This window comes from Coturnix japonica, chromosome 3 (assembly GCF_054131305.1).
Source record: "Coturnix japonica strain WE chromosome 3, WE-NBRP24, whole genome shotgun sequence".
NCBI lineage: Eukaryota > Metazoa > Chordata > Aves > Galliformes > Phasianidae > Coturnix > Coturnix japonica.
In genome coordinates, this window is record NC_140665.1 from 59,560,958 (window position 1) to 59,569,259 (window position 8,302).

Sequence of the window (8,302 nt, forward strand, 5' to 3'; positions counted from 1 at the left end):
TTTATTATTTCCTACTGAAATTCCTCACGTCTAGTAATATCTCTTTCTAATTGCTACCAGAAGCAGTGCTTCTTTTCGTGATCCACTTTCTCAGTTCTCCACTTTTCTCACTACATAAGAAAATGTCTCCCAGCCCCCAAACTCACAAACTATTTCCTTAAAAATTGTCCTGAATTTTATAGTTAGAATGATACGGTGTAACAGCATATAAAATGGAATTGGAGACCGACAGCATAAAAAATGACAGATTTATTCCATTATCCAAAACTAAGAGATTTGGTTTGGAGTTCTATTCTTCTAACTTAACATTTAATTTCCATTTTATTTCTGTTGTATTCTGATGTTGGAAAGACACAGAAGATCTGAGAGCTGAAATAAAGCAAGAATCTGTCTTAATGGTATGCTCAGTGTTTTTGGAAATAGAAAGTCCCGAGAATTCATTTTTGCAGCCAGCTTAGGTGGTTGGAAAACACTGTCTTATCCTTCAGCTTTTTTTTTTTTTTCCAAGCTGTATTTTCAATGCTTTTGATATTCACATATACCAAAATAGATCCCTGCGTGTTTAACTAGATCCCTAATCAACTCACATGAGGCATTTTACATCACTGCATGGTAATGCAGTATTCACAATAGCTTTTGCCTTTCCAGGCACATAGTCCTTCTATACTTCGACAATGAAGATTAATGCAAGTATAAAACTGAGTGCTCTGTTCTACCAGCTTAACATACAATAAATTGCTGGGCTTTAATCCCACAAACTTTTATAAATCTAAGAAAATTGGTTTCCTTGAATTATATTAAAAACTCAGCAATCTCCCTTAGAAACTTTCTCCTCTGGTATTTCAGAACCAAGCTGTTACTCATACAGTAACATATGCTCTTCATTGTTGTTAGAGGTAAGGAGATGGTTATTTAGCATTGCCTTTCGCAGCAATTGGATGCCACTCATACAGTATCATTTGCAATAATATCCACCTTTATGATCTGCTGTCCTCAGAAAGAATTATTTTGAATCTTGATAGTCTTAAAGAAAAAATTCACCAGCACATACTGTCATTGTGCTAACCCAGCTCATTTCTGCTGGGTGGCTATGGATCATACACTCCGAGGAAGCCAACAGCACTGAAAACCTTTGGGGCACTCCACTACACTGCCAGTGAGCCCCAAAGCCTGCCCTGCCGGCTGCAGCTGAGCCGCCCTGCCAGCACCAACTTGTCTTCACTCAAGCTCCTGGCTTGACAGAGTACCACTTCTGGAGAGTGAAATAAAAGCCACACAAACCAAGTAACTAGAGAGAAAGTTGTCAAATCTGAATGAATCCTGTTACAACATCTATCAAGGATTATAAGTGCCACAGTGAAGAAGTACAAGCCTTCCCACTAAGACGTCTCAATCACTGCTGTCCTACTTCCTTACCCATTGTGCTGTCCTAGTATTTTAGTTTTACAATTATAAAGTCTAGCCTCATTAACCACATCCCACCTATCAAACCATTTTATGTTCCTAGTATAGTATTTGATCGTCCTAGTTCTATTGTCCTGAGTCATATAGCTTACCTTTCTCCATTAAATTTACTGTTTTTACCCTAGTTCCTTGGCTTTATCTTCTATTATGTCACTCTGCTTAAGCACTGCATATGCATTTGCACTGACCTCTGTAGAGTAACTTGCATACATAGAATATTTAAGTGAGAAAAAATTCAAGGACAAGTAGAGCTTACACAAAGTTACTCTACAGATTCAGTCATTTTTGCTGAGATCACTAAGTAGTTATTCATACTTTACAGCAACAATCTACATAGCGAACAAAACACAAAGGAAGACATGTTCTTTGCCCTGGAATTTATTTTAAAATATTAACATTAACAGTGGAGCTAGAATATACTAAGGTTATAATATAATGACATACAGCAAAACATGTACACTCAAATTAGATGGTTTATTAGTTGTCTCTTACCTACTTGTGCCACCCATATATCATTATTCAAATTTTCTTTATTAATTTCTAGATTATTAGAATGATTGTTTTCCTAGAAATATGTAAAATGTTTCCATACTACAATAAAATTGTCTATTTTAATATTGTTATCTAAACAAAGTTATTGTGGTACAGATTACCTGATCAGGAGCAAGTAGAAGGTTAAGATTTTTTCTTCAGAAAACTGGACAAAGTCACAAGCCCTTGTCCACATAGGGGACTTGAATAACCCCAGTATCAGCTGGAAGGACTTAACAGCGGGGCACAAGCAATCCAGAAGTTTTCTAGAGTGTTTCAACAACAACTTCCTAACACAGAAGAGGAGAGCTGGGATTGTTCAGCCTGGAGAAGAGAAGGCTCTGAGGAACTTATTAATCAGGTTGTCACAATTTTGCTGTTTGTTATTGGAATTCCACATCATAACATGGAGTGTGCTGGGAAATAAAGAGTTAATGCTGCAGCTCCAGACTCTGAAGTGAAGACTGCTTTTTCATTTCCGTCTTCTGAGGAGAAAGATAAAAGTCACTGGAAGTCACTGGACTGTCTCTTTGCTCACTGGTGGATCAGAGTAAGAACTCCAGTTTTCAGAAACTTCATTTTCACTATTATAATTAGTGAACTCTATTTGTTTTCCTCTTTAGAGCATTGCTGCAATTTTTTTTGGTAGTTTTTTTTTTCCCTTCCCCTTTCGCTCCCTTTCTCCTTTCTCTTTTCTCCCTTTCTCCTTTCTCTTATGAGCTGATGAGCTTGTGGGCCTGCCACAGACACAGATCTACAGATAAAACCACAACATGTGCATAAGTACCTGATGACAGAGAGTAAAGAAAGCACAACCAGACAGACTCTTCTCAGTGTTGCCAAGGAAAGAGACAATGAGCACACACTGAAGTACAAGAAAGTACATTTAAACATAAGAAAAAACATAAACAGTGCTAAATAAAAAATGGAACCGGTTAAACAGAAACGTTTTAGAGTTACCGTTCTTGGAAATATTCAAAATCTTCCCTGACACAGCCTGGACCTGCTCTGGGAGACCATGCCTTGAGCGGTAATTTGGAACTAAGCAGTCTCCAGAGGAGCCTTCCAAACTTGGCCTTTGTTTTGTTTCTTTTTTCTTCTATCTTTATTCGAATGCTCAATGAGCAGGATCCAATCACCCAGCCTTAGGCATCCTATTTGCACTTCTTTTGGTTCTCCCGATTTAAAGGTCAAAGTTCCCTCCCTAATCAATAGAAAGTGGCTAATGTCTTCAGTGACAAATTTTTATCTGTCTAAGCAGTAGGGGCATTTAAGTTGAAGCACAAGGCTGTTAGCTGAATTAGACTGGAATTTATCCATTGATTTTTCTGCTGACCAAAGTCCAGAAATCCAAATACACTTTTCAGTGGAGGAAATCTGACCAAAGTTCAAGTGTTGCACTTACCAGAGAGTTATTATTCAAATAACTGGAGCTAGGCAAAGGTCATATCCATGGCTGAGTTTATTGCATCTTACTGCCACTCAGCTGATGCACTTACCCTGAAGTAAATTGTCTATCTAGCTGAATCAGTTCCAAGTGCGGGGGTTACATGATGCAGATGAGCCCATTTAATATTTGCTGTGATCAAAAAGGAACCCCATGTACGTATGCAAATGCACATTCTGAATGTCATCTTTCTTACACACACAATTCTACCTCTAAAGCACAAACAGTAACCAATGCCTAACACAGAAGTAAAATAAATAAATAAATAAATCATGTTCCACTAGATTGATTTTCTACTATTTGTGCAAGTTTGCACTGGCTTGGAGCAAAATCAGAGGAAACACAGAGCCAGCACAACAGAGAGGTCAAGACTGCAAGATGAAGAGTGAAAGCGAGGAAAATGGGACAGAATGGGAGAGTGGAACTGCCTTCGAGGTATACCCGAATCTCTAGACTGGCTTAAGCTTGTCACATAGCTTTAACCCTTAGCAATAAACAATCATAATTCATAGCACACCCAAGGTGAGAAATTTTTTGTCATGGACAAGAGAGCCATGGTCTTCTATTTGGCCTGAGTGGGACCAAACCAGGGAGGTCTTTTATGATATATACAAATGGATTGGCTTGATGTATCACAAGAGAGAGACACAAAGCAGGGGAAGAAGTTGTGCTGATTACTGTGCTTCACTGGGGGCTTACACTCATTGTTAACCTTCAGACATAGTTCCACAGAATCAAAATAACTGCTGAGAACAGCATGCTGCACCAGACAGTACATAGCACTGATTTGTACCACCCAGGCTCCATTACAGTTTAAAAAAATAATTTATTATCAGTCATAATACATTAAAAAGTGTTGAAGTTAAATACATATATATGTATTAGTATATATATATTATATATATAATATATATATTATTTTAAGTATTATATAACATGTAATACTAAAAAATAAGACTGCTAAAAGTAGCACCTATTCATTTAATTCTACACAAACGTTTAAGACCCAAATTCTCAAGGCTGAATCACTCACGTTAAAGAGACAGAAATGCAAAATTTAAAAGGCCATTTTTGTTTAACTGCCCTGCATAGACATCACAGCCTGTCTATCCATTTTTGTTTACAACGTGGCCTAGGAAGAAGCTGTCAGAACCCAGTTTTCTCTTGGTATCAAACTGTTGTTCTAAACACACAATGTTCCTCAAACTTTTCTATTTGTGTTGTGATGAAATGCACAGTAATGCTGTTGAATATATATATATTTTTAAATAACAACTTATTACATTTTTCACTCTGGTGAAATAATCATTGTCTTCCAGTTATGCATTGGGTAAAATGTTTGGAAAATCTAAACTCTAAAACTAAAGTTTTAGTAGTAACAAGTAAAGCAACTTTCCTGAGAATGTCACTGCAAAGCTAACAGCAATTTAATGAGAGGTTTTCTTGGAACTGCATTTGCAAAAAAAGCACTGAGGAAGGAAGTAGTTTCCTAGCCCATAAGTAAGTTTTATTTAACTATTTGAATGTCTCAATGTGATTTTGCCCCATGCTAGTTACTACTCATATAGCTAGCAGACAGGCATAGCAAAGGGGATGGTGCATGCTTAGAAATAGACTGCATAGGTATACTATATAACTAACCTATTTTTGGGAGGAAATGAGGCCAGATACGGAGAGAAAAAACACACTTGAGGGACAGAAAATATCCCTTAGCTTTTACTGAGAAAACAGACAAAAGTAAATAAATGATGGTAGGTTCAAAAGGCATTATCTGCATCATGAACACTAAAGTAGTAACAAAACTTCTGATATCTCTCTTGACTCTTCAACTACTAGTAATCATGTGCTGCTATACAAATGAGACTAGAATTTTAAAAATACATTCATGATTCCAATTCATGATTTCCTTTTGGAATCTGTGTTTCAGTTTTCTATACTGTAAACCTAGCTACTTTCATTATAGCCTTAGCAGGCCACTGAGTTCCTGTGTTTCACAAGTTTAAGGCAGTTCTCACAGGGGCAATCAGGTTTCTCAGAGCTTTGGTTTTTCATGGAAACTTCATTTTGCATTTAAGAGAAATACTTTCTAGCAGAATTAATTGTAGCAGGGCAAGGGAATGTGATTTCAAACTAGAAGAGGGGCAATATGGATTGGATGTAAAAAAACAAAAACAAAAACAAAAAAAAAAACGTTTTTTTATTGAAGGAAAAAGTAAGAAAGCACTGGAAAAGGTTGCCTGGTGATGCAGTGGATATCTCTCCTCAGAGATACTCAAGGTCAGGCTGGACCAGGCTCTGAGCGAGCAACCTGACCTAGCTGTAGGTGTCCCTTTTCATTGCAGGAGAGTTGGACTAGATGACCTTTAAAAGTTCCTTCCAACTCAAATGATTCCTTTAAAAATGCTTTAGTATTCATGTCTGTGAAGAGCACAGAAATAACACAGCATGCTGCTCTCAAAAACAGGCAAAAAAGAAAGGGCTTCATGCAACAAAGAACAAATACCTCATAGGGTTATACTTGGAAGGGCTCATAATTTAGGGAGAATATTTATTCATAATGAAGCTATGACAAGTATGTTTTGATAACCAAAAAACTAATAGAATAAATATAGTGAATAAACAGAAGTCTTAAAATTATTTAATCACTGCAACAAACATGGTGAACTAATTCACTTAGCCATAAACAAGTACAGCTTCTAAAGGAGAGATGCATAGGGAAAAAGAGAAGTGGATGTTACCTTGCTTGTGAAATCGAGGTTGGGTGGAAGCATATACAAAATGACAGATGAGCAGAACTGTCCAGCCAATTAAGGACAGCAAACTTAAATGAAGCAAAGTTTAAGAAATTCTGAGAGCTAATAGCAAATCACATAGAAGCTGTAAGTCAGGTGGAATTGATACAAGTGAGTTTGAAAGAAGAGCCTATCCAGATAAAAAGAAAAAACTGCAAAGATCAAAGTCCAAAAGGAGATATCACTAGCAAGAGAAAACAAGCAGATTGAGATGGAAGCCCAGGTGAATGTTTCCTGCCCTGCTAAAAACAGCAATTTGTAATTCAATGTTACCAAGAAAATAAAAACACCATCTTATGTCAAGCAGTTAATATAATTAGCATCAGTGAAAAAGGAGTAAGACATCAGATGGATGCAGCAGATACTTTGATAAATTAGCTGTTTTCACATCAGTTGTGCCTAATGAATCTCACTCTTATGTGAAGTAGTAACTGAGCAACCACAGAAGCATTAGCTGTTGTCATTGAGATATCATGGAGAATGGATAGTCCAAAAAATAAGGCAAATGAGGCGCTTTAAAAAAAAAACAAAAAACAAAAAAAACCAAAACAATCAAACAAACAAAAAAACCCACAGCTTTTCCTTGGTAGGGGGAGAGGGGGAGGGAAGGAAACAAGCAGCTTATAAACCCCTAGAAAATAAAAGCATGATAAATAGCAGTCAAGAACAAGGTAAGCTGATCTGCTCCCTTACCATGACAGAATAATGGTCTTCATAGGCAAGCAGAAGCAATAGCTTTGAAATACCTAGATTTCAGTGTGGTTTATGACATTGTCTCAGCTGATTCTTTTAAGAAAGCGTGAATTAGATTGTACATCCAATGGATTCCCTAGAGGTCTGCCCTCAGTCTTGAACAACTTAATGTTTGCGCTGATGATTTGGATGAAACAGCTCATACTGGACGTGCAGCAGGAAGGCTCACACACATACCAGAGGAAAGGATTAGGATTCTAAAGCCTTTTACTAAATATGACAAATGTCAGCAAGAAAAAAGAGGCATAGCAGTCTGGACCTTTTAAGGTCACTTCATCCTTGCCACCTATGACACCTCTACAACAAATGAAACCCTCTAGTATAGCATAACATTGCAGCACAGCTCTTCCCACACCAGTGATTTCCTGCTTTTTTGAGGGTGTCCCACTCCAGTTTATAGGAGGGAGAAGAGGTTCTTTGGTATATGTATACCCAGCATGAGAATAAGAAACAACAGTTCAAATGTTGAGCCAATCAATTTATTACAAATCTTAATCGGGGAGATGGGGAAGGATAGGACCGATAATTGACCAGGACTTGTAAAGGCGTATGTTTGGTGGCCCTGCTAGGGGGCTTGGAACTACATGATCCTTGAGGTCCCTTCCAACCCGGGTCATTCTGTGATTCTATGTGACTTGCTTGGACTTGTTCGTCTGTGTCCTGCAGCAAGCTTTGAGTCAATGGTATAGAGTAGTATCTTACAGAGGGTAGTAGTTAGGCCTAGGTGCTGTCTTTCTATCAGTACCTATAGAGGAATGATCTTCTGTGACTTCTCACTTTGGGCACTGGTCCTAGAAAGAAAATCCATTCAAATACTGAACATGTGTTATGGTGCTTTGACACTTAAAAAATGAGAGAGAGAACTGTATATCCTGATTTCTCCAAAAACACTGTTTTCCTATGTTTTCCACACAGGATTTGGGAAAGAGGAGGAACAAAGAGCAGTATGATATCCACTCCATAACATCAATGGAATACTTGCACAAAGTAGTTAAAGCAAAAGTGAAGACAGGACTTGTCCTGTGGACAAACTTCATTTCCATCCCCCAAAGAAAAGGGCAAAATAAATTCAAAATTCAATTCAGCAAAAGTGGCAAAACAAGTTGGGTGAATAAAAGATTTTTTTTAATCCTAGACAAAAGAGGTCACAGCAGTTTTTCCAGAGAACAGCAGAGGCTTTTCTCTTTCTGTGATTGCTCCACCCTCTGATTTACAAAGACTTCTCCATGGGGCCTACGTACCTTTGAGGCAAGCAACAGCTCTTCCCAATTTAGTATTATCTGCAATCTTACTTAGTATGCATTTGAGACCTAAA

The 8,302-nt window shown here is 37.6% G+C and overlaps 1 long non-coding RNA gene across 3 annotated transcripts in view; it reads right to left on the reverse strand.

Annotated features, from left to right (window-relative positions):
- LOC116653222 (uncharacterized) overlaps window positions 1-6,351 on the reverse strand; it is a 93,679-nt gene extending 87,328 nt beyond the window's left edge. Inside the window, exon 1 of one of the 3 annotated variants that reach the window (XR_004306738.2) lies at window positions 6,181-6,351. This is a non-coding gene — a long non-coding RNA (uncharacterized LOC116653222). Of the gene's footprint in view, window positions 1-2,955; window positions 3,247-6,180 lie in introns of those variants that run through there. The other 2 variants (XR_014944107.1, XR_014944108.1) reach the window with 2 other exon arrangements.
- Between the last annotated feature and the right edge of the window lie 1,951 nt (window positions 6,352-8,302).